General features: G+C 40.9%; 1 protein-coding gene across 12 annotated transcripts in view; it reads left to right on the top strand.

Annotated features, from left to right (window-relative positions):
- ATXN1 (ataxin 1) overlaps positions 1–27,048 on the top strand; it is a 382,604-nt gene that overhangs the window by 72,473 nt on the left and 283,083 nt on the right. For 10 of the 12 annotated variants that reach the window (XM_057700109.1, XM_057700112.1, XM_057700107.1 and 7 more), the window contains one exon: positions 23,731–23,856. The gene's annotated coding sequence lies outside the window, so the exon portion shown is untranslated. Of the gene's footprint in view, positions 1–9,757; positions 9,781–10,637; positions 10,710–23,730; positions 23,857–27,048 lie in introns of those variants that run through there. The other 2 variants (XM_057700119.1, XM_057700118.1) reach the window with 2 other exon arrangements.

Here is a 27,048-nt window from a genome sequence, read left to right as displayed (position 1 = left end):
TGTGTGTGTGTGTTGTTTGTAGAAGTTAGCAAATATGTTAGTCCTTTGACCATTCCCTCGGTTTTCCAAAAGAAAGTTTCATTCAGTGTGCATCTGATTTGTTCCTTGTGAAGTCTCTACCACCTTTAGAATATAAAGGTGAATTAATGAAAACTCCTTAGTTCTTTTAGAAAATATTCCTAAGAAGGTGACACTTAACTTGTATATAAGACTCTAAAAATGTAGAGGTTATATAATAAATTCAAAGAAATTGAATTATGTATTCATTAAGAGGACATTATCCTTATTAGCAGAGACTAAATGATTAAGGTTGCACAGAATACTAAATGCTTCAGGAGTACAGGAAGAGAATGTCAGTGGTCTGGCACATCAGGGACGAGGTTGAAGTCTCAGGCCTGTCATTAACCGCTGTGTGGCCTTTGGCAAATAACCTAGCCTCTCTGGGCCTTAGGAAAATGAGGAAGTTGGATTACATCAGTGGTTTTCAAATGTGGCTTCAGAAACCCCTGGAGAGTTCTAGGCCTCCCACCAGCCTCTACTGAATAAGCCAAAGACTGGGGGGCTGGGGGCAGGTTGGGGCCTAGGGATCTCTGTATTATAATAGAGTTTCAGTTCATGAAACCACAAAATCAAATGATCTTTAAGACCACTTCCAACTCTTACATTTCAGTCCCTATAAATAGTAGCCTTTGATCATCTGGCCATGATCCAGTAAGGGATTGAGCCTCTAATAAGGGATTGAGCCTTTAAAATGGAAAGAGGGGATGGATTCGATCATCTCTGAGGGCTACTGCTTTCCCACTGTCAGAAGCATCTAAGAGCTTCCCAAAGGAATAGAGATGAGAGCTGAGAAAGGTGGTTTCTCTCTACCATCTCCCCTGTGAAGAGCAACTAGGAGATGAGAGAAATAAAATCCCTGGCATTGAAGATACTTATAGATGTCCCCGTGCCTTCAAGCCGTCAACCATGGGCTAGACTTGTTGGCCCTGTGGTCTGCACCTGAGTTAACAGACACATGATAAAAGAGTAGCCATATTCTGTCATCATGCCAGACCAAGGAAGGGCCAGGAGGAGAAGTATGGCACAAACCAGGCCCCTGCCAGGGGTGCTGACAGCTCCTTGGCACCCAGATGCACAGCCCTTACCTCTGCAGCCTGGGCACAGATAACATCTCAGAGGGATGGGGCCGGGGAGCAGGGGAGGAAAGGAAAGTTGCAGGGATCCTGAAGTGGTAATACCCATAGTGGCGGCAGAGCAGTTCGCCAAAAAGAAAACTCTGGCCCTAGGTGCCAAGCATGTTTGTACTAGAATAGGGTTCAAACATTCAAACAGAACACTGTCTGTTTGCAGGGACTCATGTGAAAGGTTTGTTTGTCCCGAGCTGAAATCCAGGAGTCTGTCTGCATACACCCTCTCATGTCGTCTTCAAGCCCCTCAAACCTAATCTCCAAAAGAGGGAAGACAGAGGACTCGGGTCTTCAGCTCTCTAATGTGGAGTGAGACATTTTCCTTCTGGAGTATTAAGGAGAGCTCTGTGTCAAAAGTTGCTGCAGGAGGGTTAACAGAGATGGAAAGTTGAAATAACCTTAAAGGCTCTGAAGCTGAGAAACTGCCCTCTTCATCCTAACAGCTATAATTAGTTTTGGAAGGCTGTCTGTGGAGAGACGCAGGGTCGTTCATTTAGAAAGCAGCTGTGTTGGATGCGTCTGGTGTGTTGGCCCATTGGGTACCATATCTCTTCCACACCTCGTCCCAGTCCAAGGTGAAGAAAGCTGCATCTTGCGTGAAGCTAGACTGACGAATGGACACCTGGATTTGCACTCTGAACACATGAGCAAGTGGTTGGTGACATTACAAAAGGAGTCTTTTTTTGTAAATAACCTGAGTTTTGTTTTTTTCTGTTTTTTTGAAAAGGCCAGATGGAAGAAAGCAAAGGATGCCTTTTCTTTTCTCTTATGTTTTGGAAACCTGGATCTCATCAACTTCTGATTGGTTTTGGCTGTCAAGGCTTCTTATGCCAGAGCCGTTGCAAGCCAGGTTTCTGAGGTTCCTCCTGACCCATGTTGGCAGCCTCTTAAAAATAACTGTCATTCCAAGTTCAGCTAAAATATATAACTCAACAAAAAAATACATATAAAGTATATGAATAGAAGGAGGAAAGTGTGGATTAACAGACCAAAAAGCATCAGTCTTGCCACGAAAAACACCATAAAACACTCTCAGGAAGGTTCTTGCTTATGTTATTACTTGTCCAGCAAATGTAGAGGCGCTGACCCACTTCTCATGGTCCATCATTTCCATTTTCTGTGCCGAGAGGTTGCTAGTAGCTGATCCCTTGCAAATTTTCTTGAAAAAAGACTCCACTCGTGTTTGTCATGGGTTTATCCCAGGCAGTATCCTGATAAGAGAAATTAAGTGCACCTTTTACATGGTCCTTTCTTTTTCTTCCTTGAATGTTCTTTATTGCTTCAGATGAGAAATCCGCAACTAGCGAATTATATAAGTTTTGCTGATTTGGAAAATGAAAAGTGATAACAGATAGCAGGAAGGAGAAGGGAAATGCTTCACGTGGAACCGTGTTCGGACACAGATGTGGGCAGATGTGGGGGGCACTCGGAAGGGGAACTAGCTGCTCCCTGAGAATGAGGTCAAGACTCCGTAGTTCTGTGCCTTTGACGGCTGCATTAATCAAGGCTCTTGCGGACATTACTGTAAAGGGGGACAGGTGACATTGAGCACCATTTTCTGGGACTCGTTTGTTGTACAGGGAGCTCTCATTTTCAGGTTTCGGCTGTATTCAGAAGAGTAAACATCAGTACTTTCATCGTGCATCTGTTTTTCTCCCAGCTTCTGTTATCTGCCACGTGTATATTTCATTTGGCATTGAAGTGCACGGTTCTTAAAATTGCTGACAAATAATCTCCATTTCACATTTCGCTGGCACCGTGGTTTCACTGTAAATGCTCCCGGTATGTTCTTGGGAAGTTGCATAATAGCAGCTACTCGCGTTGACTGTGCAATATGCTCAGTGACTAATGGCCTAATCAGGACTTGAAAAATATATAAACAGTTCAACAGAAGCCATTGATTCACTGAGCTCTTTTCAGCCAGACAAGGGTGAGCTAATGGGAACGGGAAAGACGGAGGTGTACAGCCACGGCCTGGGATATTGAAGTCAGAGCGTGCCCACAAATCCCACAAATCCCATGCAGCCTTGCTCACTGGTGGTGCATCCTTGTTCACATGCATGAGTCTGGAGGGACCCAGGGTGGTCCTGATCAGCTCTTACTTGGTGTTCCTTAATGTGCATGTTACACGTGTGACAACTTTGTGCCTTTCCTCTAAATGCTGCTGACGATGGCAGCTCTGGAGAGGCTGCTGGTCTCGCGTGTCCTCTGTGGCATCTCCTTGGGATTCTTAGGATAAAATTACAGTGGAGACTGTGCAAGCCTGGCTGCAAGCTTACCTGGGCACATGGTTGATTGACATGTTCTGCTGTCCTCAGCGGCACCTTTCCTTCCAAAGTGTGCAGCTGAGATGCACAGAGGTAGAGACTTTCAAAGGGACTAAGTAGCTCCCAAAGGACCCCCAGCTCTCCAGTTGGAGCACAGAAAGGTCCAGGAGGGCTAATAACGGTCATCACTGTCATTGTCCCCTTTCCTTCGGAATTTATTAGATAGCCCCTAAATTCTACACCTCTTCCCCCACCCAACCTTTTCCCATACAGAATTTTCTCTTAGCTCCACCACTAATTTAATTTTTCAATTTTTTGATGACACCCTTCAGTCTCTAGAAGCAAGTTTCTCATGGATGTAATAATTCAAATCATTCCTAATTCTTTATGAGGGAATTTTGTGTTTTCTAAAATAATGGACTGTTTCCTTAGGCACGTGCTGGTTCATTCATAAAAGGAAAAGAAAAGAGCCCTTTCACGCTTTCCATGTCCCACATTCACGGTAATGCTTGCCCTTCTTTCTGGCTGTTTAAGAATTAAATGGTCAGTGGGCTTCTTTATGTGTAATGGTGAATAACACTCATCAATGTTATTTGTTTCACTTTAAAGTTTTCAAGCTTCTGGAGTGTGGGTACAATGGATGAGAATTGATTTTGGAGCTCAGGACGTTGTAGCTTCGGGAACGAAAAGGAAGAAAGGGAAGGGGTGGAATAAGATGTCTGGGGGCTAAGCAGCCTCCCTGGGGCTCCTAAAAGCATCAGTCTTGGCCCAAGGCTGCCTGCAGCTCTGCTTCCTCACTCTCCTCAGAGGGCCAGTTCTGGGGCTGCTCTCACCGGAAATCTGGGGGTACAGAGCCAGGAAGCAGGACAGCATCCTCACTTACTTAAGTCCTACACATTCTGCTAGAGTTTTATTATCTGTCCTGGGTGTGGGAGACCAGGGGTCAAACACTCCAAAACAGTGGAGAAACAAGGGGAAAAAAAGAGGCATGAAGGGCTTTGGAAAACGTTTGGCACTTATTTGGTTATGTGTTTAATTTTTTAAAATAGCAACCAGATTAAGTATTTTTTAAAGAAATGAGTTTTAAAGTTACTCTTCATCCCACTACATGAAGAACTCAAGATGTGAAGCCACAATTTTTAAAAACTGCAACAAAGATAAATTTATGAATAGGCATTAGAGTTAAAGATGCTTCCTATTACAACAGAATGAATTAAAACCTGCTGGAAAGCACTACCACTTTAGCAGTCTTCAGCAAATCCTTCCATTTCACTCTAGGGATGTAATACTTAGATTAAGAGAGGAATAGTTTGAATGTTCAGGCATTGTTGTGTGACCCTTCAGTGAGTCTAACTCAGTGTTTCCCAGACGTTTGTGTACGTGAAAGTTGCTGTCAAGAGTTGACTATACAAAATTATGTTTGCAGTGTTTTATGGGAAAGTTAAGGGATTTTCAAAGTGAATTTGAATTATAGGTGACCTTTGTTTAACATTTGAACTTAACCTCCCACACACAAACTGATTCTACTATATTTTCCTTCCTCCCTCCTTACCTTACCTCCCTGCCTTACTATTTTCTTCTTTCCTTTTCCCCTCCCTTTTTGGTAGATTAAATTCCACAGATTTTTTTTGTGTGTGTGAAATTAAAATAGTGGTGTCGATTTGTATTCAAATCAGAACATTACTAGCGTGCTGAATATTCAGATCTCTTAGAGAAAATAAATAATGAAAATATACTGTAAAAGTCGATCTGAGTTCCCCATCCTGTGTTCCTACTCAGCTTTCTGTCTTCAGTTTCTCATTTTTAGCTGGAAAAGTGTACCAGCCAAAAGACAGCCGGGTTCTTTGTGCAGCAAAGCATATCAAACCATCTGTAGATTAAAAAAAAGTAACATTTTGGCTTAAAAGCCACATTCTGATGTAAGACAGAATGAAAATGATAATGATTGGTGTAGTAGAGTATATGGCATTGTTATTCAGAATTTGAAAATAAGGTTTTCCTGACAATAACTCAAGATATTCCATATTTGGTTAAGACTTATATGATACAAACATGTGCATTTTCTTAAAAATCAAGAGAAATTAAACTAGTACCCAAGAATTTGGATTATAAAGTAAGAATGTCAGTGAAAATCCTGAAAGTAATTTAAACATTGGTAATTGTACATATTTCACTTATATCTCTGTCGTAGAAGAGTAACTTACCCTGCATTTTTGCCATGTGGCATCAACCCCATAAATTTATTTCTGTCATTTCTGACTGGCAAAATGAGAGTAATTCAATCCTATAAAGAAGCTTTTTTTTTGGCCATTGTTAAAATTAAGTGGCACAAAAAGAAAGCCACATCTAAAGGTATTGCCAGAATTTAGGAAAAAACCTAACAAACAACATTTTGGCTTGAGCAGAAGGTCTTTTAGGCAAACAGCCATGGGTGAAAGTTGCAAGGAAACAAACAAACAAATAAACTCATCTGAGTTCATCACACACCAGACACTTTCAGATAGCCATTTACTTTTAAAACTTTCACAATTTGAAGCGCAAGGTAGATACAGAAAACAGGGTGTGATGGTGGAGGAAAACAACAAATTGAGCAGTAATAGAAAATTGTAAGCAGTTTTATCTGAATTTCATCAGTTGCCTTTTGCTTACATTCACAGCTAGTTATCTCTTGAAAAACAAATGTAGGTGAACATTTAGCTGCTTAAAAAGAAATTAGCTGCTTGAAAGGACAAATGTCCATGTTGAATTTCCCTGAAGAGGAACCCTCAAAACTACTTTGAAAACATATCAACCTTCACTGGTAGGAATGAAGCAGGATACAATAATAAATAAGTAGAATAAACAGGATTTGGAGAAAAATCCTAGCATACAAGGATTTAAAAGAATTGTTTTGCTGTAATTAATCTGACCATTCTGATACTGTTTAGACATTTATAACAAAATACATTAAAAATAAGTTTGTGAAAAGCATTCTTATAGTGAAATCTTTTTATACATGTTCGGTCCTAGTCCTAGGACAGATTTGCCTAGAAGCCATACTGCCAGAACTATGAAGAAACACATTTCGTGGCTTTTGATCTTCTGTGTTGCAAAATAATCTCCAGGTAGTATATAAAAATTTCCCCCCAATATTGTTTTTGCCCCATAGCTAGCCATCTCAGAAAAAGCTACTAGAAACCACTCCAGACCTAATGATGAGGGTATAGAGGGAAAATAAGCCAAGAGCTGAAAAATAATTTCATCTCAAGTGTTATAATCAAACATCTCACGTATTATATGACTTTTAAAAAGAAGTGCTGTGGGCTAAGCGTTATGTGACTCCCTGTCTTCTTATCTAGGTGGGGTTTTCAAATAGCACTCATTCTGGGGAGGGGGATTTAAAAATAGAAGACTCCTTCCCCTAGTCTGCACATAATTAATACTTGTGTTCCAGCTTGGAGCCTTTCACCTGCCAAGTTCATTGCTTGTCATCTCCCAGGACTCATCCAGAGTCCCCTGATTCACGCCCTATTGTTTGTTTACAGGTTTGTCTCCCGGACTAAGGTTGGAGAGCTTTTTTAGGACAAGGGCAAACTCTTGTTCCTTTTTACATTTCCCGTGGTACTTTATTCCCTGGGGCCACTCAGGCATTATTCATGGATTAAAAAAAATTGTTAGCTGGTAAGTGAAAATAAAATAGAAGAGCAAATGAGATAAAAGCTCAGCTCTGAAATGTTAACAGAATCGTGTAGGGGGTGCAGTGAACACAGGATAAAATGAGCACACTATGCTAGGTCTTGTGCTGGAATAGAAGAAAGTCAGTGAGTGATGCTGGTGTAAAACTTGTCTTTGCCAGCTGAATGTCCAGAATAGAGGCCGGTGTTGTGGTTAAATCTGTTCTGGAGATGTTTCCAACCAAACAGAATGATACCGAAATTCTTTGGTCATCATGAGCCATCTACAACAGAAAATATACTTTTTGAGTTGGAATTAGAGTAGGAAAACCAAGTTTATATGCTTTTTTATAGAAAAAAACATCCATTCTGCCACTTGTGCTGCTCTCCTCTTTAATGGCTGTGACACACTCCTGGCCATTGCTTATTATTATTTGTTATTATTGACTGTTTATTATCCAGGACCATATTTTATTCATACGTATCTTTGGGGCCTAGCACAAAGTAGGCACTCAGCAAATGCTGAGTGAAGAAATAAGATGTTTCAGTTTCCCTAGCAGCGAAAAAGGTATATAAAACCAGTGCTAAGACTCACAAGAGTTGGTTTCATAGGCTGGTAATTGTGGGTTTAGAAATAAGGAGCTACTTTATACATTATTTTTATAAAAGTGTGTTGTATACCTGAGTAACTTTCAAAGTAAAAATTATAGTTATGGGATATTAAATCTGGCAGGGACTAAAACCCTGTAACTCAGTCCTTTTAAGAGCATGGCCCTGCTCTTCTCCACGGGCCAGAGCAAAGCGAGGAGTATAGGTTAGTAAATAGTCTTTTAGAAATCTTAGCTTGTATGTGTTTTCAGCAGATTGCAGACTCACCCACTCTTCCTACTTTAGTACCCAAGGTGACGTCATTGCCAGCCTGATGAGGGTAGCCAGGTTGGAGACACAGTCTCTGTGCTGTTACCTGTCTTGATGTTTTCATTCGTAACGTAACACTTTGGAGTTTAGCATTTTTGCATATTGGAGACAATGAGTATGATGTGTAAGTTTCTTTTCTCCCCACCCTATCCTGTCATCTTCCCTGGCAGTGTCCTGCACCCAATTTTAAATATGTGGCATGGAAGATTCGTCTTCACCTCCCCCTGAAAACACTTTCCGTGCCCCTTCCCCTTCAGGTGTCGTGAAGGCTAGAATTTCAAATCCTCAGAACAAATTGAGAATATGTAACACCTTCCAAAAAGGTAAAAGTTAGTCTGTGGCTAACAGTGTTAACTGCCAAAAGGCCAGTATCATTACCTAAAAGGAGGAGAATTTAAAAGGAGCGCAGTGTTTGGTTCAGGACCTTGGCCCTTAGTTCTTCAGGGTAACGTGCTATTGTTTGCAGACTTTATAAGAATATCGTACGCTTGGAGAAAGGCCACTGAGAGAAAAATGTAGAATTCTGTAGTCTTAGAATTAATTAATATGGCCGTAGTTATGAAGGATTAATGTACAGAGGTTGAAGTTAAGTTGATCTGTTAAAATGCTATTGGTTATTTGTAGTTACCAAGGGTCTGTACGCTACATTCAGGTAGCCACCACCATCTACACTAAACTAATGGTGATCCTGTGACTTTAATATCCAGTCTTAGAAGCTGTAGCGTTTTGTTTAAGATTTCAGTAAGAACAGGAGCTGTGTTTTTCATGTACTGTTTTGAAGTTGAAGTAGAAAGTCTGAGTGGAATTAAGAACTACATAAAATAGGATCTTTTAACATCTTGGTTTAAGTCATTTTCTTAGAGAGAACTTGGTGAGGAAATTCTCTGTTTCTCTAGTGGACTGATTTTCTTTTTCTGGGATAGTGGCTATTTCCTGGAATCTGATTCCCAAACATCTGTTCTGTCATCAGAGTCAAGCTAAGTCAATCATCTGCGTGTTTGATTTATACTGTGTTAAACCTTGTGATTGAAAGGATTTTTATTAATGATGTCAAGGTAATAAATTGCAGAGAGCTTTAGAGAGTTCTTTGTAACAGTCGAAGAGCAAGCATTGGCCTTTATAGCAATGGAATGGATTGTGAGTTCATTGGCAGACTTGGGTTGTGGGTCATTGTGGAACGACCGTGTTTCCGTGGCCTGTGGCCGGGAGTAAGTGTAGTGGGGCCATTAAAAAAGGCCTGTGGTTGAGTTTTGACTTAGAGCTGTTTTAAAACGCCAAACAGGCTGAATTCATGGGAAACTTTTCAGTTTTAATGAGACCAGCTGCAATGTAAGTGAAATATATACACGTTGGAGGCTTCCCTCTCCATGGGAGAAACTGATGGAGAGAAGGAGAGAGCACAGAGCACCAGGTAAACTGACATATGCCTTAGACCAGTGGGTATCAGCCTGGGATGATTTTGAGCCCCCAGGGGACACTTGGCAGGGTCTGGAGACACTTTTGATTGTTGTAACTGGGAGCAGGGGGTAGTTCTGCTGGCGTCTAGTGGTAGAGGCCTGGGATGCTGCTGAGTATCCTACAACGCACAGAACAATGCCCACAACAAAAGAATTCTCTGGCCCTAAATGTTGGTAGTACTGGAGTTAAGAAACCCTGACTTAAACCCTCTCCTTTTTGTAGTTTCCAAGGTGATAAACCAGTCTGTCTTGGTGGAAGGTGAGCAGATAGGCTGCCGGTCTGACTGGGAAGAGCAGGGTAAGGAGAGAGATGGACAAAAGAAGTGGCAGTGTTGTTGGAAACTGTTTGGGCCATATCTCATTTGTATGCAAATGATCATTTGGGATTCAGTCTTTACCTGTTTGGGAAGGCTGAAAAGGATGTGGGCCACTGGACCATGGCCTCTGTTAGAGTAACCCAAGTGTTTATTTCCTTTTCTTCAAAGAACCTGTATGAGTTTTCTAGGGCTGCTGTAACAAATGACCACACACTTGGTGGCTTAGAATGACACAGATTTATTATCTCCTCGTTCTATAGGTCAGATGTGTAACCCAGGTCTCACCAGGCTGAAATCAAGATGTCAGCAGGACTCTAGGGAGAATCCACATCCTTGCCTTTTCTGGTTCCTAGAGGTGGGGCTTGTGCTCCTTGGCCGGTGGCCCCTCTCTCCCTCCCTCCTGAAAGCCGGCAACAGTGCATCTCCCATCCCTTTCCCTGCAGTCCCATCTCCCTTGACTCACTTCTGCTAGCCTCTTCCACGCTTAAGGACCCTTCAGTTACATTGGGCTGCTGTGTAAGCCAGGAGACCCTCTTCATCTCAAGGTCCTTAATTGAATCACTTCCCTGAGATGGCTTTTTCCCTGGAAGGTAACATTCACAGGTTGTAGGGATTAGGACAGGGACCTCTTTGGGGTTGGGAGGGGCATTATTCTGCCTGCACGGGACCCAAAGTGTTTCCCAGTGCCACTTTCACTGACTTGAGCTGGAGATAGAAAAAGAAGGTTTATAAAAATGGTTTGAAATAATCCTCGTTTCAGTGGTATAATTTCAGTGTTTTGGAAGCAATTTTTCTTTCAGCTGATGTGGCGTGACTATAGTCCACGAGAAGACATTTGGAGAATGTTGCAAGTAATTGTCTAAAGTGGCAAAGACACATTCCAATAGAAGAGAAGCCAAGAGGCAAACAGGTAGTGGAGGAAATTCCAGATGAAGCGTTTGAAAACTTGAATGTGCGGCTAGTACTCCCTTGGGGTTGAGGGGAGGGCTTGTTGAAAATTCAGATTCCTGGGCCCTAAGAGCCTGGCTAAGTGGGTTGGGGAGGGGCCCCAGGGGTTGCATTTTTAATGCACACTCTCTTGTGATGCATTTAACACAAAAGGTTCTTGCATCACACTTTGGGAAACAAAATGTAAGTAAGTATCTTCAAAGAAATACATATTTTGATAATTTAGTGTAAAATAAAACAATTGCATAATACTGATGTTAGAGGACGGAGTAAATAAGTATATTAAGTATTTTAAATTCTTGGCAGTCTTGTCATTTGTTACCTTTGGGGGAATGTGAGTTGTTTGGGGCATATTTGAATCCTTATTATATCAAGCCATATTTATATGCAAAGTATATAATGATTTTGCCCCTTGATAGTTCTTGTTAAGACTGTCATCCTCTCTGTGTGATTAATTGTTATGTTGATATAGATACGATTTTGGCTTACTAATGTTCAGCAAGAACTAACAACTCGGGAATGTCAATGACTCTCTGAGTCCTTTGTAAGTCAGATATAACCAAGCTATTATTGCAGGTTTGTTTGGAAGTTGGGATAACATTTATGAATTTCTTTTTTAAAGAAATTTTATTGCAGTATGGTTCATTTACAATGTTGTGTTAATTTCTGCTGTACAGCAAAGTGATTCAGTTATATATATATTCTTTTTCATAGTCTCTTCTGTTATGGTTTATCACAGAGTATTGAAAATAGTTCCCTGTGCTATACAGTTTGTTTGTCCATCTGCTAATCCTAAACTCCCGATCCTCCCCTCCCCCATACCCCTTCTTCCTTGGTAACCAGAGTCTGTTCTCTATGTCTGTGAGTCTGTTTTTGTTTTGGAGATATGTTCATTTGCGTCGTATTTTTTTAAAAAGTAAATTTATTTATTTATTGGCTGCGTTGGGTCTTCGTGGCTGTGCACAGGCACTCTCTAGTTGCGCCGGCTTTTTCTAGTTGAGACAAGTGGGGGTTACTGTTCATTGCGGTGCGTGGGTTTCTCAGTGCAGTGGCTTCTCTTGTTGCGGAGCGCAGGCTCTATGCCTGTGGGCTTCAGTAGTTGCGGCACATGGGCTCAGTAGTTGTGGCTCGTGGGCTCTAGAGCCCAGGCTCAGTAGTTGTGGCGCACGGGCTCAGTTGCTCTGCAGCATGTGGGATCTTCCCAGACCAGGGATCAAACCTGTGTCCCCTGCATTGGCAGGCAGATTCTTAACCATTGCACCACCAGGGAAGTCCCTGTGTCATATTTTAGACTCCACATATGAGTGATGTCATATGGTATTTGTCTTTCTCTTTCTAACTTACTTTGCTTAGTATGATAATCTCTAGGTCCATCCATGCTGCTGCAAATGGCATCATTTCGTTCTTTTTTATGGCTGAGTAATATTCCATTGCACATATATACCACATCTTCTTTAGCCATTCATCTGTCGATGGACAGTTAGGTTGTTTCCATGTCTTGGCTATTGTAAATAGTGCTGCTGTGAATATAGGGGTGCATGTAACATTATGAATTTCTTAACACAGAATAGTTGCTCGATAAATGCTAATTCTAGAAACAAATTGATGAGGAGCTTTTTATGGGACTTTCATTTTAGGAATAGGAACTTAAGAGTTCAGAACTCCTATCCATCCAGTCCTTAAGGCCCACCTTTGCCATGGCGCCTTCCCTGATACTTCTGCGTGAAATGATTTCCTTTCTGAAGTCCCATGGCTCTTCTCTTATTCTCTTACTTCATTGCAAGGAGACTGTGCCGTTTATGTACATACCCTCTTCCCAGATGGAGACTAATCTTCCCAAGGGCGTTAAATACTTCATACTGCAGACAAGCATCTGGCAGAATTTCTTTCCAAAGCACATATTTAATACATACATTGGTGAATTGACTACAATTTAGACAATTATGGCATCATCTTACAATTTTTTAGTTACTGTCTCTCACTTGTTTATAAATTGAAATCTTTGCTATGAATTTTGTAAAATCAAATTTGAGAATAGTATTTAATAAGTTTTTTATGTTAATGATGTCATGATCTCAAAAATTAACTAGAGTAAATCTACTTTAATGAGGATGGTTTGTTATCTAGATGACGTGTTCCACATGTAACATCCAAATGAACTATAACATTGAATTGTTGGCATGTGATTGTGGTGAGCAGAAGCAGTTATTATACATTACTTGGTAAAATTCATATTCATATCTTGTCAGTTTACAGTGAGCCAGAGATTGAAAATAACGTTTGTTTCTGTTTTAGTAACTGCTTTAAAAAATAACTCAAAGCATTTTATTTTCTTTAGTATGACTGCTAGTAGTGTTTTTAATATGTGGCCTTTCAAGAAGTAATGAAATGCATCAATGCAGCTTGGCAGTGCATAACAGGACATGCTTCTAGGATTATTTTTAATGATTAAAAGTCAAGTTGAACTTTTTTTTAAAGACCCAAAATACAGATGAGCCAAGTAAACCCAGAAAGAAATCTTTGAATGAAATGTTTGTTCTTGGCCCTTTGTATATCCTCCACGTCTGTTTTCACCATATCTCTGCTTTCTTGCCCAGTCACAACAAAAGGGGAAGGGTGGTGGGAATCTCAGAGTATGTTCTATTGATGTACTGTATGCATTCTCCTTTCTCTTCAGTGATAGTTTGAAGCGTGTACTATAGTTGTCCAGGGTTCTTGGTTTGGGGGGTACAGCCATTAGACCTGTGTTTTCTAGAGGCAGCTTTGGTGGCAGCCTGGAAAGTTAACTGGAGGACCATAAGAGCCGTTGGAAATCTTTTTTTTTTTTTTTTTTCGTTGGAAATCTTGGTGGGCAGGCAGGAGGGGTGGATGAGAGCAGAGGCAGCAGTGCTGGAGGGATGGAAAGGGAAGGATTCAAGTAGTGTAACCAGGAAGTAGAATGCTTAGAATTTGGTACATCTCACTTGAGGAATAAGGGGGAAGACAGAGGTGTGGATGCTGGTTGTTTCTAGTTGGGGTGACTCCGTGGTGTCGGGGTACCAGGAGGAGGTTTGGTGGATCCACAAAAGTGATGGGCCCCCAGACTCTCTCCTGTCACCCAGCATAGCTTCTCTGCTTTCCTTCATGCTCCTTTAGCTTACCCCGTCTTGGTTGGGGACCATGGCTAAAATGGCACCTTTAGCTTGCCTTGAATCGTCTGAGGCGTCAGGTGCTTAGAAATGAGAACAGGTGGGCACCACTGATGAAATGTGGAGGCAAAAGAGAAGTGTTAGTCTAAAGCTGTCCTAGTGTCTAGTTACGAAAGGCAGGATAAAAATGTTTGCCAAACGAAGAATACTCACTTCAGATTTCAAGAAAGTGGGAGAAGTGTGGTATTTACCAGGTATGAACATTAGCCCTTCACTAAGTAATGCGTGATTCAGAGAACTTTCTTGTGTGGTCCAGCACCCTGAGGGGGTTCTACCAAGACAGAAAAAGAGAACAGTGCTTCCTAAACTATAATTACTTAAATGTTGCCATAAGTAAATATTTTAAATATACGAAAATGGCAACATCAGGAAATGTGACTAAGAAGTCAAGATGTGACACACCCTTTTGCCCCCACCTTTGTGGTTGTTGAAAATTTCCACCAAGAATGATATATGCAAAGAAGGTTAAGGTCAGGCTGTGAAGTTTCAGAGGGAGGCCAACATTTTCATGGCCTTTAATGTTATAAAATTAAAATCCAGCGATGGAGCTTGCAAATGGGAATCCAATATTTAAGTTAGCTAATCTGTCATTGTAATTAGATGTGAGCTGTTACCGTGGCTTTCTTTTCTTAACTTCTGTACAGAAGTTTGGCTTGGCAACAAAACAAAACAAAACAAGAAAGAGGTCTTCTCCTAACCATGTTGTTTGCAAATGCGTAAGCCTTGAATGTATTTGGTTTGTCTGAGAGAAAGAGAAGTTTGGGAGGAGAATGAAGTATCTCATGAGTTGGACATGGTATTGAAGGACTTTTGTTATTATCACCTGATATTAGAGTGTATCATTTTATACAAAGTATGTAGCACAATTTTAAAGAGTAACTACAATGCCAAGAGAATGAGCTGGATTCCTCTGTGCCTTGTAGTCTTTGATCCAGACTTTTTGATTTTAAAATGAATATTTTAATATTCATTAAAAAGCTCCATGGCAGTTTGTGGCATTCATATTGAAAACAGAGATGTACAGAGCACTTCAGTGGGGCATGGGACTACAGGTATGGGTGTCATTACCAATGGCTGAACATTTAGAAAGCACGACATGATCAGTGGATTTCTAGATTGTACCCTGAATTCCTTTTTTTTTTTTTTTTTTTTTTGCCGAGAGTTAATTTTATCTTATTTTCTAAAATAAATTCACATTAGGGTGGAATGTCACAGATAAACTGGCATGGAGCTTCTCAGTGAATACCATTGATTATATTGTACTATAGACTATTATTCTCTTTCAAAGTATCTAAAACTTCTGGTTGAATTACACTGCTAATTTGTTTAATCTTGGGACTGATGAGAAAGATGTTTAAAAATGAAATTGACATAAAAATACATCCCTATATTCTTCAGTGTTCATCCAAGTGAAAATAGGAGCAAACATGAGATTTTGTGTTCAGCATTGTGGGAAGTGTGAGAGATTCTCCAGAAACTCTCAAGAACACTCACCATCTACTAATAGTTGTCCAAGATGAGACTCACACAAATGAAGCCAGGTCAGCCACACAGGAGATGTATATTGATGGGGGTCCCTGCCAGAGGCACTTTGAGGAAAGAAAGGCCTGGCTAGTTCTGGAAGGAGAGATGTCTTGAGCTGGGTGTTGGAAAATGACTAAGACTAATCTAGAAAGGTATTGAGTATGTTTTGAATGATTCTGGGTTAGCAGAAGAAAGGCCATGAATGTGCGAGACATAAGGGGCAGAGGTAGTGACTCAAGGAAACCAAGGGTTTAGAAAGCATTTGAAAAGGATAATCCTACCTCCCTTGCTTTACTGGGGTGCCTTAGAGATGACAGGCATTTTCGTTGCCCTTGTTTGATTAATGGGCTTTCAGAGGACTGGAGAGGGAATATGAGCTGAGGGTACCTTGGATTTTGTTTACAGAAAATCATTACCAGTGCTCCGTCCTCATGACCTTTAAGCATCAAAAAATTGGACTTCATAGCATCTTGCACGTTGTGGCTTTTGAGTGAGACTTCATTTTCCATGCAGTGACCATTCTGCTTTGGGAAAAAAGAACCTTGCTGCTTTGTACATTTATGACGGTGGGCTCTGAGCCGATTCATTGAGCACCTCTTCACTTTGCAACAGGAAAGTGATGAGGGTGTTTCATGATTTGGGGGATAACTGCCAGGGGAAGAGTCTGGATTACTGAAGTTCAGTAAGTGGTTACTTGGAAATGAGGCAGCGCAGTGAGGACCCTTTGGTGTCAGACAGATGGAAGTTGAAGTCCTGAATCTGTCACTTAGTTATTGAGGCTTTTGAATACATTGTTTAGCCCCATTCGACTTCATTTCTTCGTTTATTAAAAATAGGAAAGTCTCCGCCATCTAGGGTGGTTTTAAGGCTTAAAGAGATCATTTGAAAGCTTAACACTGAAATATTAGCTGTTATTATTATTATTATTACATGTGTAAATTGACACCCAGAGATAACCAGTGTTACTTAGTAGTTCGTTTTAGTTCTTAAAGAGATAATGGTTTATCTACGTAGTTACTTCATTAACTGATTTCATGAAACAGGCCTTTCTGAATCTCTTTCAGGGTATGTAAAAAGTTCACTGTCTTCAGTTAAAAAAAATCCTTCCTAGATTATTAAGGCCTAGGTTGGAAGAAAGCATTTGCCAAAGAAGTCTAAAATGTACACCTTTCACAGATTCCTCCCGGGGAGAACCCAAGTAACCAGATCTTTTCTTCACAGCTAACCCTGTCCTACTGTCCCCTCATGGTTTATGTCATGACGGTGGTGGGCATGAGTTAGTAGGCCTTGTTTAGGCTCACAGAGCCGAGGGCAGGAAGGAAACAAAGTTCTGTGCTTTTCTTCTGGGAGGGATCTGCAGAGTTTAGACGGCCGCCTTATTTAGCAGTTCTCACTTTGAGAACCTCCAAGACCTTTTCGGGTGGGCAAGGAGGTGGGGTCTACAAGGTCAAAACTATTTTTCTAATGGTACTAGGTATTCATTCCCATCCTCTCACAAGTGTACATTGTGGGGCTTTTCAGAGACTACATGGTGTGTGACGATGTTGTAAAATGAACAGTGGTTGAAAATCTGCATAAGTCAGTGAACTAATACTATCTTCCAGTGACCAGTGCTTGATGTTACAAAATCCTGCATGGGAAAACATCCCCCCAGAATGCAACTCAAACCAATGAATTTTAATAGAACAGAGCACAAAGAGCTCATTGATAAGTTTCAGATTCCACTTTGCTACCACCCTTGAAGAAACCAGCCCTTGTCGAGTTTTGGTGTAGCATGAAAGAACTTCCACCATGAGCTGAAAGATGAAGGCCAGATTTTCTCCCTGTGCTACAACCAAACGTATCACAGCAAATTGAATTCAGAGGCACATTTGAGAATTGAACTGTTTTCTGTTAAGCCAGACATTAAAGAGATTTGCAGAAATGTAAATGTGTCACTCTGCTCACTAACTTTTTTGTTTTGAAAAAAAATATGGTTATTTCGCTATTTTATGTAACATGCAGTGGGTATATTGTTACCTAAGCTAAATGAATTAATACCTATTTTAAAATACAGTTTTCATTTCTAATATGATAGATATCATTAAATGTAATCTGTGTAATTAAAAGGGCTTTGGGGTCCTCGATACAATTTAGGAGTGTAAAGGGGACTTGAAACCCAAAACTTTGAGCACCACTGGCCTCGTATATTGTTTACCAGGGTGTATACTGGTCAGTGCATGTCTACTGGTTGCTTATTTCTTCTGGAAAAAGTATTCTGTGTTCAAATATATTTTGGGCCAAGATGCATGCTTTCTTAGAGATGTATCATACATACTAATATACCAGAGTCCCTCAGAAGTGTTTGTCAAATTTATTCCAACTGTTTTTTTCTCATTTTTGTTTTTAGGATAACATAATGTTTCACAATGGAATTTATCAGCCCATTAAACACACTGGCAAATATATGATATATTTTACCCTATCTCCATTTTTCAAAAATTAAAAGCAATTTTTATCAGGTACTTTCCTTGAAGTTCGTACTTTATTTAGAGGAAGGCCTATGGAAATTTACCACTTCATCTGATTGCCTCTCTTTTTAAAAAGAAAAACTACTCATACTTCGTTGTATTGTACTATTTTGCTTATAATCTTTGAAGCTGTTTTTAACTTCTGTTTCCAAACTCATATGTTTTAAAACTCTATTTTAAACATTTTTGTGTGTTAATTAGTAGCATCTGTTCCTCGTGTCCTAAGACAAAGTAATCTCATCCCCACACAAATTGTCCAAATTGCAGGTTAAGTCCCAGCAGTCTAGCTGTGGAGCTATTACTACTGTTTGGTATTTTTAAATGGCAAAAGATACCTTGGTGATGCATCACATGCCTTTATAAAACACAGTTGGTTTTTGTAACAAAGATGTAGAAATGGCAGTGGGTTTTGTTGTATTTCTTTTTATGACTCTTCCTTTCCAGTTCTTTGGCTTCCATTGGTTGTGGGCACAATCCTAGCAGTTAAAACAAAAGAAAAGTATTACACAGCGTGGATGGGGAACATGTTGCTGGCTGCTACTTGATGGGCGTTTCCCCCCTAAAAAGTAAGAATGATGGCTTAACCAGTGACGACACTGCCATTCTAAATTTGTATTGAGGCAGACGTGCAGAGATCATTTCTTTCTCTTTCTGTATTTCACCCGTCTGTGTCAGGGAAAGAATGGAAAAGTCTTAATTTGTTGTAATAATTAAAGGGACAGCAACCTTTGTATTTTATACAGTTCAAGAGCTTTTGTTTTTTATATTCTGGTCTTGCCAGTTCCTACTCAAAAACTTAGTATTGTTGGCATCCTTAGTGACTTTCTGTTGCCAGCTGAAAATTGAGTTTCCCCTATTGTTTAAAAAATTCAAGCAGAATTTACTGTGACTATCTTACTCAGTATCTTGTTCATTTCCTTACCGCTTAGTAGTTTGAGGGAGAACTCCTCACATGTGCAAAAGGACCACATTCAGTCTATAGGAATATATTAGAGAGTTAGCAAACGGTGCTGGAAACTCTTTGATAGTTAAATCAGCCAGGTTAACCAGATTGAAATGAACCAGACTGAGGTTCCTCTTCAAACAGCAAGAGTCTGCCTTTCCATCTTCTTTGGCAGTTGAGTATAGATTGTAGAATATTTGGGATATCAAAAATTGAAGAATTGAAAAGCTATGTGGCAGCTTAAGAAATTTGGTGAAAATGCATATGGGTGAAAATGCATTTGGTGAAAATGCATTTGGTGAAAATAGAAATGCTTGTATTGAACTATGTGATGTTAGCAATTTTTTCAGTAGAAAGTCAAATTTCAGGTACGCACATTCAAAGTAGGAGAATAAGTTATTCTAGAGGGGTCTTGACATGTGGTCATTAAGAGCTGAAACTCCGGAGTCAGATGACATGAGTTTGATTCTTACCTCCATCCCATATGTGTGATGTTGGGCTAGTGATGTAACTTCTCTATGACTCAGTTTCTCCAAATGTAAAAAGTCATGTAAAATTTCTAGACAGTCCCTTGCACATCGTAACTGTATGAGTTATCTGTTGCTGTGTAACAGATTCTCTTAAAATTTGGAGACTTAAAATAGCAAATGCTTACTATCTCCCATTTCCGTGAGTAAGAATCAAGGTACCTCTTAGATGCGTATCTCTGGCTCAAGGCCTTTTGTAAGGTTACGGTCAAGCCATTAGGCCAAGCTACAGTCCCAGCTGAAGGTTGGGGGCAGGTTGTGTGCGATTGGAATCTGCTTCCAAGTTCACTTACACAGATGGCAGCAGGCCACGTGGGCCCCTGCACAGGATGGCCTCACAGTCTGGCAGTTGGCTTCCCCCAGAGTGACTAATCCAGGAGAGAATGCACAAGGTCATGATGGAAGCCACAGTCTTTTTGGAGCCTCATCTTGGAAATGACATTCCATTACCTCTGCCCCACTCTGTTTGCTAGAGGCACTCAATCCAGTCCACACTCATGGGGAGAGGATTATATAAGGGCATGAATACTAAGAAGTAGGATCCCTGGGAACCATCTGGGAGGCTGCCTATGACAGTAACTCATGCTTTCACTGTATCTTCCATCCACATGCCAGTGAATTCCAGAGTCTACATCCATGTGTCTACCATGTGTCACTAGGATGTCTAATAGGCACCTTAAACTTAACATGGAAAAATGGACCTCCCTGACATCTGTTTTTCCAAGGTTTTTCCATCTTGGTGAATGGCAGCTCCATTCTTAGAGATGATTGAGTCAAAAATTTGGAAAGCTCCTTTACTCTTTTCTTTCTCTTATATCATTTGTCAACTTGACCTTCAAAATATATCCAGAATCTCACCAGTTCTCACAACCTCCTCCCCCAGTGTCACCACCTCAGTCCATGTATTGAGTGTCTCACCCGAGTTTTTGCAGTAGCCTAAGTGGGCTCTGCGTTTTCAGCATTGCCTCCTTGTAACCTGTTCTTCACACAATGGACAGAAAAATCCCTTAACACATAAGGCAGGTCATTAGCTTGCTCCTTCAGAATTCTCCAGTGTCTTCCCATTTTACTTAAAGTAAAAAGCCAAAGTCTTTACAATGGCCTACAAGTCTTTTGTGATTATAACATTATTTTTTGGTATCTTATTGTATAAAATGTTGTGAATATGTATAATAAAGGCTGTATAAATGTATGTCTGTGTAAACACATATTAATATGTTTAATTTATCAAAAATGTATTTTCTGAATGGTGTAGGGGAGGGATCTTTTTCCAAATGGAAAGCTAACCTCCCCCAGAACGATTTATGAATTAGAACACTCCTTCCCCACTGAGGGGTTAGTCCAGCATGAACCCATTACTCTCTTTCTAAGCAATCTGTGTCTAACTGTTGGATTTTAGGATACAAATGAATCTTAATAGATCATATGAGATAAAATTATGTTTATAGAGATTTTATTTGATATGGTATACTCAATTGCACATAAAAAACTTGACTAATCATTGGGAATTCATTACAGAGAACACTTACTTATGTCCCTTTATTTGCTAGATAAGGACTAATTCTACTTAGGAGATTGTGACTTAAATTTAAAAATCCACTTAGCTGCAAAACTCAGACTAAAAAAAAAAAAAAATCTCATGGCTTTTAGGCCACTGCTTTTGACTCATGTTGATATACTATACTTTGCTGCTGCTACTTGTCACGGTGCAGAAAATTATCACAAAAATACTTAAAAATTTTAAAACCCTGTAAGGATATCATCTGAACTGAAATCCTTGTTTACATAGCTAAGTTTCAGTGTTTGGGCATATCAGTGTATAGTCTAGGCCTCTGGCCTTCTTTTCTCCTTTCTGGACTTTTGGTCTTATCTCTATTTATAACTTCAACTGGCAAACAAGAATGGGCGAGCAAAGCAGATTAAGCTCAAGCCAGTTTGTTCGGTGGGTGATTAGCAGCACCGCTGAAAAGTTTGCTGAAGGAGGAAAGTATATTGCAGTTTTGCTTAAAAGGAGGCGTGTAGAATTTTCAGTGGTTTTTTTCTTTTGATAAAAATTGTTTCATGCTTGTTGCACTATGTGTAATTGAGGGTCAGCTATAAATCTCAAAATGAATCACTTCCAACTTCACATCTACAGAGATAAGAATGGAAAATCTTGTCACTTAGAGGAGTCTTTTTTTTTTTTTTTTCCCTTCTCTGCAAATAGTCTAAGCCTTACTCCTCTGAACACCTGGCTTTGGCAGCCAGTGAAGGGCCCTGAGCTGATAATGGAACCATTCTGCTTCCCTCAGATCATTTGGCTCTACTTGGTGACAAGAATATAATCCAGAAATAAATCTTTCTTTAGAGCAAAAATAAAACAGAAAAAGAGAGAAAGAGTACTATGTGAAAGTATTGTGCTTCTGGTAAACGTTTCAAACCAACACATTACATCACATTCAGTGACATTATGTCCGTTAAGAGTAGGTGGGCATAAGTCATTAAACCCAGAGTCTAGTCAAAGCACAAATTAAGTTGCTGTGTGATTTTTAAGAGGTCCCTCACCCTCTCTGGACCAGCAGCTTTATTTGCAGAAAAATCTTGGACTAGAGGACAAAGACATTTCTAGTTCTAAAATACCAGGACATAAAGCTGGTAACAAATAAGAGAATTGCATCAGTTTATTTTTAGTAAAAGAAGATTGATACCAGCCAATAGCTCTCAGTGGGCTTGCTTAAATCCTTCTCTCCAAATTATGTTTTTACCAAAACCGTAAGCTGAAGACGCTAAAGACAGTTTGTCATGCTTTGAACTTCCTGGCTGGCATTGATTTGTATCAATATGTTACTGTTACACATTTGAGTGGGAGCTGAGTTACATTTCATGAAAACTGCTCAGAAAACTAATAAAATCCTTACAACCTCTCTTTCCCTGGGTATTGATAGCATCAAGAAAATAAAAAAGTCTTTGCCATTTTCAGGCAGTTGCTCTTCCAGCTAGATGGAAAATATAATGGCCTTACACTCAACTCATTTGTTCAAACATTAACCAAGAGCGGCTTTCTCCTTCTCAAAATCTTTAAGTGCCTACCTGAATTTAAGCAGTAATACACCCCCCCCACCCCCACCCCCAAAAAAGTGCTTTTAAAAAACGTTGAGTATTCTATAAGGTAATAGCTTCAGAAGGCTTTCAAGGAATTGATTATTCACCCAGCAACCTAGAGAGGCAGAGAAAGTATATCCTCTCTCTTACAACTGGGTCATTTGATGATGAACTCTTTGGCGATTGCCTCCGGACCTTTGGAGATTCACAGAGGGTTTAGAGTTACAAGTAGGATGCAGTCACCATAGTGAGAGGCTGGGTGACAGCCTTCCAATGGGCTTTCAGAATAGATGCGGAAGAGCTCAGAAAAGGCTCAAAAAGGACGCACACATCTTTTGAAGACCCTTTGCAGGCTCTCGAATGGCCGTTGTCAAAGAACAAACAGTAGGGTGGATTTGACTCAGCATGAGAAGAGGCTAGAACAGCACCCAGTGACAAGTGAGCCTTGGAAGCTCACAGGGCAGAAGAGGACGTTTCAGAGTGACCTTGTCACACACAGTTCTAATGTGTGGGCTTTATCAGCTGCTCTGAGTGGGGGTAAAGAGGCATGCATATTTTACCCATTCATTTCATATTCAGCGTGTCAAGTAAATGCCGCTTTCCAGCTTGGGTGGAGAAAGGTATTTATCAAGATATGTCAGGAGTCAGAACGAAAACCCATCAATACCTATTCATTCTGCAAAATGGAAACTGTCCTCTCTCTCACGATTTGCCTTTTCTGTTCAATCCTAGTAGCCCTTTGTTTAAAAAATATTAATAGTAGCTCATTCAATCTGAGTCTTTCGTGGGCAGAATCAGATGAATTCTATTTCGAAACATAAGTTTCTCCGCTTTCTGCCCTCGAGAACTGCACATCAGTATCTCTGTTTCAATGTAATGAATCCTGCTTTATTTACTTACTTCAGTTAGTAAACTTGAAATTTTGCAAGCACATTACCCGTGGTGGATGTCATAAGATGCAGCATCTATCGAGCAGGCGCTCTGTTGCCTTTTTTCTTCCTCCCTCCCTCCCTCCCCGTCACCAGTATTTGAGGGCTCCACATGGAGATCACTTGTGTGATAGCTTCGTTCTGGTAATCAACATGCTTGTTTGAGGTTATAAAATATACATCTGAGAAAGGCCAGGGATTTCCCCCTGAATATCAACGAACTGCTTGAAGTGGCATTTATTTTTCATTCTGACTTGGTGTTGTGTTTTGTTTTACTGCAGCATTCTGGAGCAAAATGAAAGAGTTTATGTTGAGGCCTCCAAAGCAGTGCTGCCACAGACCGTGAACGAGAGAGAAAGAGAAGACCTCAGCCTGCACAGACGGTCTTGAAACGCAAACGGTCTTGGGTAAGTCATCCGAAGGACTTGGCATTCATTAGCTGTAAATTTCATCAACCGTCATTCACTTGGTGTCCCAGGACACCTTATTCGAGTTCATGGCTATTTCTCTACAAGACGAGCAACAGAATGTTGAAGAAACGTTGATCTAGTGCTGGAGAGCCAAGAGAGCAATGGAATTGACTTCGTGTGTTTGTTTCTGAAATTTGCAGAATAGTAGGATTTGAGCAGAATGCATTTGTGGTTAGGAGACACCAAAAAGAAAAAAAAAAACCCAAACACCTAAACACACAAACAAACTTAATCTTCCATATAGTCCATCTCAGTGGCGAGCCTAAGGGATTATTTATACGAGAGACAATAGATTCAGTCTAGTGGCACTTTGGTACCCAATAAGTGAAGTATGGGGATGAGCAAGGGGAGAGGCCTGGGGAGTTTCCAGATCCTGTTAAACAGGGTCTTTGGAGACCCTTTTAACTAAACACGGTGTCCTGAATGACAGTCTTGGTTTGGGTGTGGAACCTGAATTCTCCAAGCTCTAAATAAATAATAAGTAAATTGCAAACTCTACACCAAAATAATGTGGACTTCCAAGGAAGTTTTATCAGTCTCGTTCAGTGTATTTCTTGGAAACAGAAGCCTCAGATGGAAGCCCAGTTCTGCTTATATATCTTGGTGACCTCGGACAACCCTCTTGGAATAAGTCACCTGTAAAAACACCACTGTCTTGACCATGTCGGAGGTTGCTTGCAAATTTCTAATTCCACAGTTCACTGGAGTGAAGTTAGTGAAATAATTACACCCTTCGATTCTTGCCCATCTGAATTTCTTGTGTGCGCTTGGCAAGTCATCATTTACAGGGGGCTCACTGGACCAGCCAGTGTGAAGAAAAGGGGGCAGGCACCTGGGCTTCTTTCTTCCTTCTGGCACTGATCTTGTGACCCAGCCCTTTGGTCAGGCAGGTCTTGCAGTATCTGGTTCATAATTTATTCCCTTGTAGCATCAAAGAAAACATGATGCAGTGTTCTGTGGGTATAATATTCAAATAAATGAGATAGGTTTCTTTTGAATTATTGGATCTAACTTCTTCCTTCTCTGTGCTTGTGGTCACTGTGTTATGTGTGATCTGACAGTTCTTTAACCCTGTGGCACCCCAAATTTTGTTTTACTCTGAGTTTATTCTTTCTCTTTCTTATTAAATATCCCTTTTCTGAAGCAGAGCTGTGAATGACACTTTAAATGATGCTCAGATGTCACTCTTGTTAGCAGCTGGCTGTCTGCCTCAGAGTGGTGCATTATTTGGGATTCATAATGGCATTTTTTTCTCTTACAAATGTTAAATTACAAAGTGCAGGAAACCACATGAATGCAGCAGAATGAAAAAGCAAACAGAGTGTTATCTGGAGATGCCAGTTTTATGATTCTCCTGGTGATAGTCTCCTCCCTGCAGTCAACATAGGAAGCCTCTCTACCTGTGTGATGACGACCTTGTAGCTCCTGTCTCCATCTTCCTTTATGCCTTTTCCTGCTGCTTCAGGAGGTTGGGTTCAGACGATTGTATGGAGCTGTCTCTTCCTATCCAAGACCTGCCTGACCACCAAGCCCGGCTCACGTTCACAAAGTCTGCCCTGAATGCTCAGGACTCACTGACCAGCCTCTCCTTATGAACTCCTATAGCAATTATAGCCTGAATCTTAAAACAAAAGACAAAAAACAAAAAAATCCCCCCAAACCCAGACTCTATGGGTGTGCATTGCTTTGTGAGTTGTAGACTTGAAGGTGGGAATCAGATCATAGCCCAGTGGTTCTCAAAGGTGGCACCAGCCCCAGCACCTCCCCCATCAGAATCACCTGGACGTGTGTATTAAAGCTGCAGATTTAGCAACACCAGGCTGGATGAGTCAGAATTTCTGGGGGTGCTGAGCCCAGGAAACTCACCGCAGATCGCTCTTGCGCACTGAGGTTTGCGAGCAACTGTCTGAGGTGACTTTTTCATCCTCCTCTTTGCCTCCTCGCCCTCAGCAGAGAGTCCATATCTGAGCACATCTTAGGTGCCCAGGAAATATTTGCTTGTTGGTCTAAGCAGCATCAAACCATGATGGTTGCAATCACTCTTCAAACGCCTGACCTTTTCGGGATGTAAAGTCAGCATATTCTCTGAACCCTGAGAAACCCCTTTTTGAAAAGTCTAAACGCGTGAAGTGTTCCCCTGGGTCAGAGGCTTCTTCGGAAACCTTCTTTTGATGTCTGTTTCTCTGTAACCAGTTGACTCTTGACTGACCCTGGTAATGGCAGTAACCCTAAGTCTTGTAGAGCGGGAACAGCAGGTGTGGAAGCTAGACTCGATGGAGCGAACAGGAGGGGAGCAGGCTCTGAGGATGGCCGCAGTGCTGTGGTAACCTAGATGCTCTATCCTTGGCTCCCAAAGCCACACCTGCTGCCCTTGGCATTTTGTTTTGAACGGTGTTTCTTTCAGCTGTTAGAGGATGCGCAGGTTGTCAGTTTGGGTGGCAGGAGAGCGGTCCTGTTGCTGGAAGGGATAAAGTTAAGCTGCAGTGGACACACATTGAAGCACCCACAGTGGCAGTGGCAGATTCAGGATTTGAATCTAATGTTAACAGATGGCCCTGCTGACACTTGGTCCCCTCCTTCCCTCCTCCGCTTGCTCGGGCAAGGGCTGGCCTGGCCTTGGATGATGCAGAAGAGATGTGCAGGGTGGTGTTTGCTTCTGATGCAAATCCTGAAGGGCCTTGCTGGAGGGTTCAGAACTGGTAGAATGTCTGACAGCTCAGGTCGGAAACCCAGCAGAAGAACTGACAGAAGCCTCGCCAGCCTGTGAGGGGACAAGTAGGGTAATCAGGAGATTTATTAGCTGCTAGGATCACCACCACACAATGCATTAATCCCTTTTTTTGCAGCTTTTTTTTTGACTCTTGCTTTGTCACAGGTTTTCTTAGCAAAGTTGTGCCAAAGCTGAAGAGAGTGTGTGTTAAAAGGCACATTTAAACACAGTGACAGGAAAGCATCTTCTTCCGGGTCTCCATGTAATCTTGACTATGGAAGGTTTGGTAAGCAGAAAGGTGTACCAGAGTGTATTGGGTTTGGGCTTTTTCTCAGATTCTCAGCTAATGGAATTAAAAAAAAAAAAGCATGGGTTTCCAAAGCAATGTTAAGGGCAAAAGGGGTTTTAATATGTGCTTC

Source organism: Hippopotamus amphibius, chromosome 11 (genome assembly GCF_030028045.1).
Source record: "Hippopotamus amphibius kiboko isolate mHipAmp2 chromosome 11, mHipAmp2.hap2, whole genome shotgun sequence".
NCBI lineage: Eukaryota > Metazoa > Chordata > Mammalia > Artiodactyla > Hippopotamidae > Hippopotamus > Hippopotamus amphibius.
This window is presented reverse-complemented; position numbering and strand designations above follow the sequence as displayed.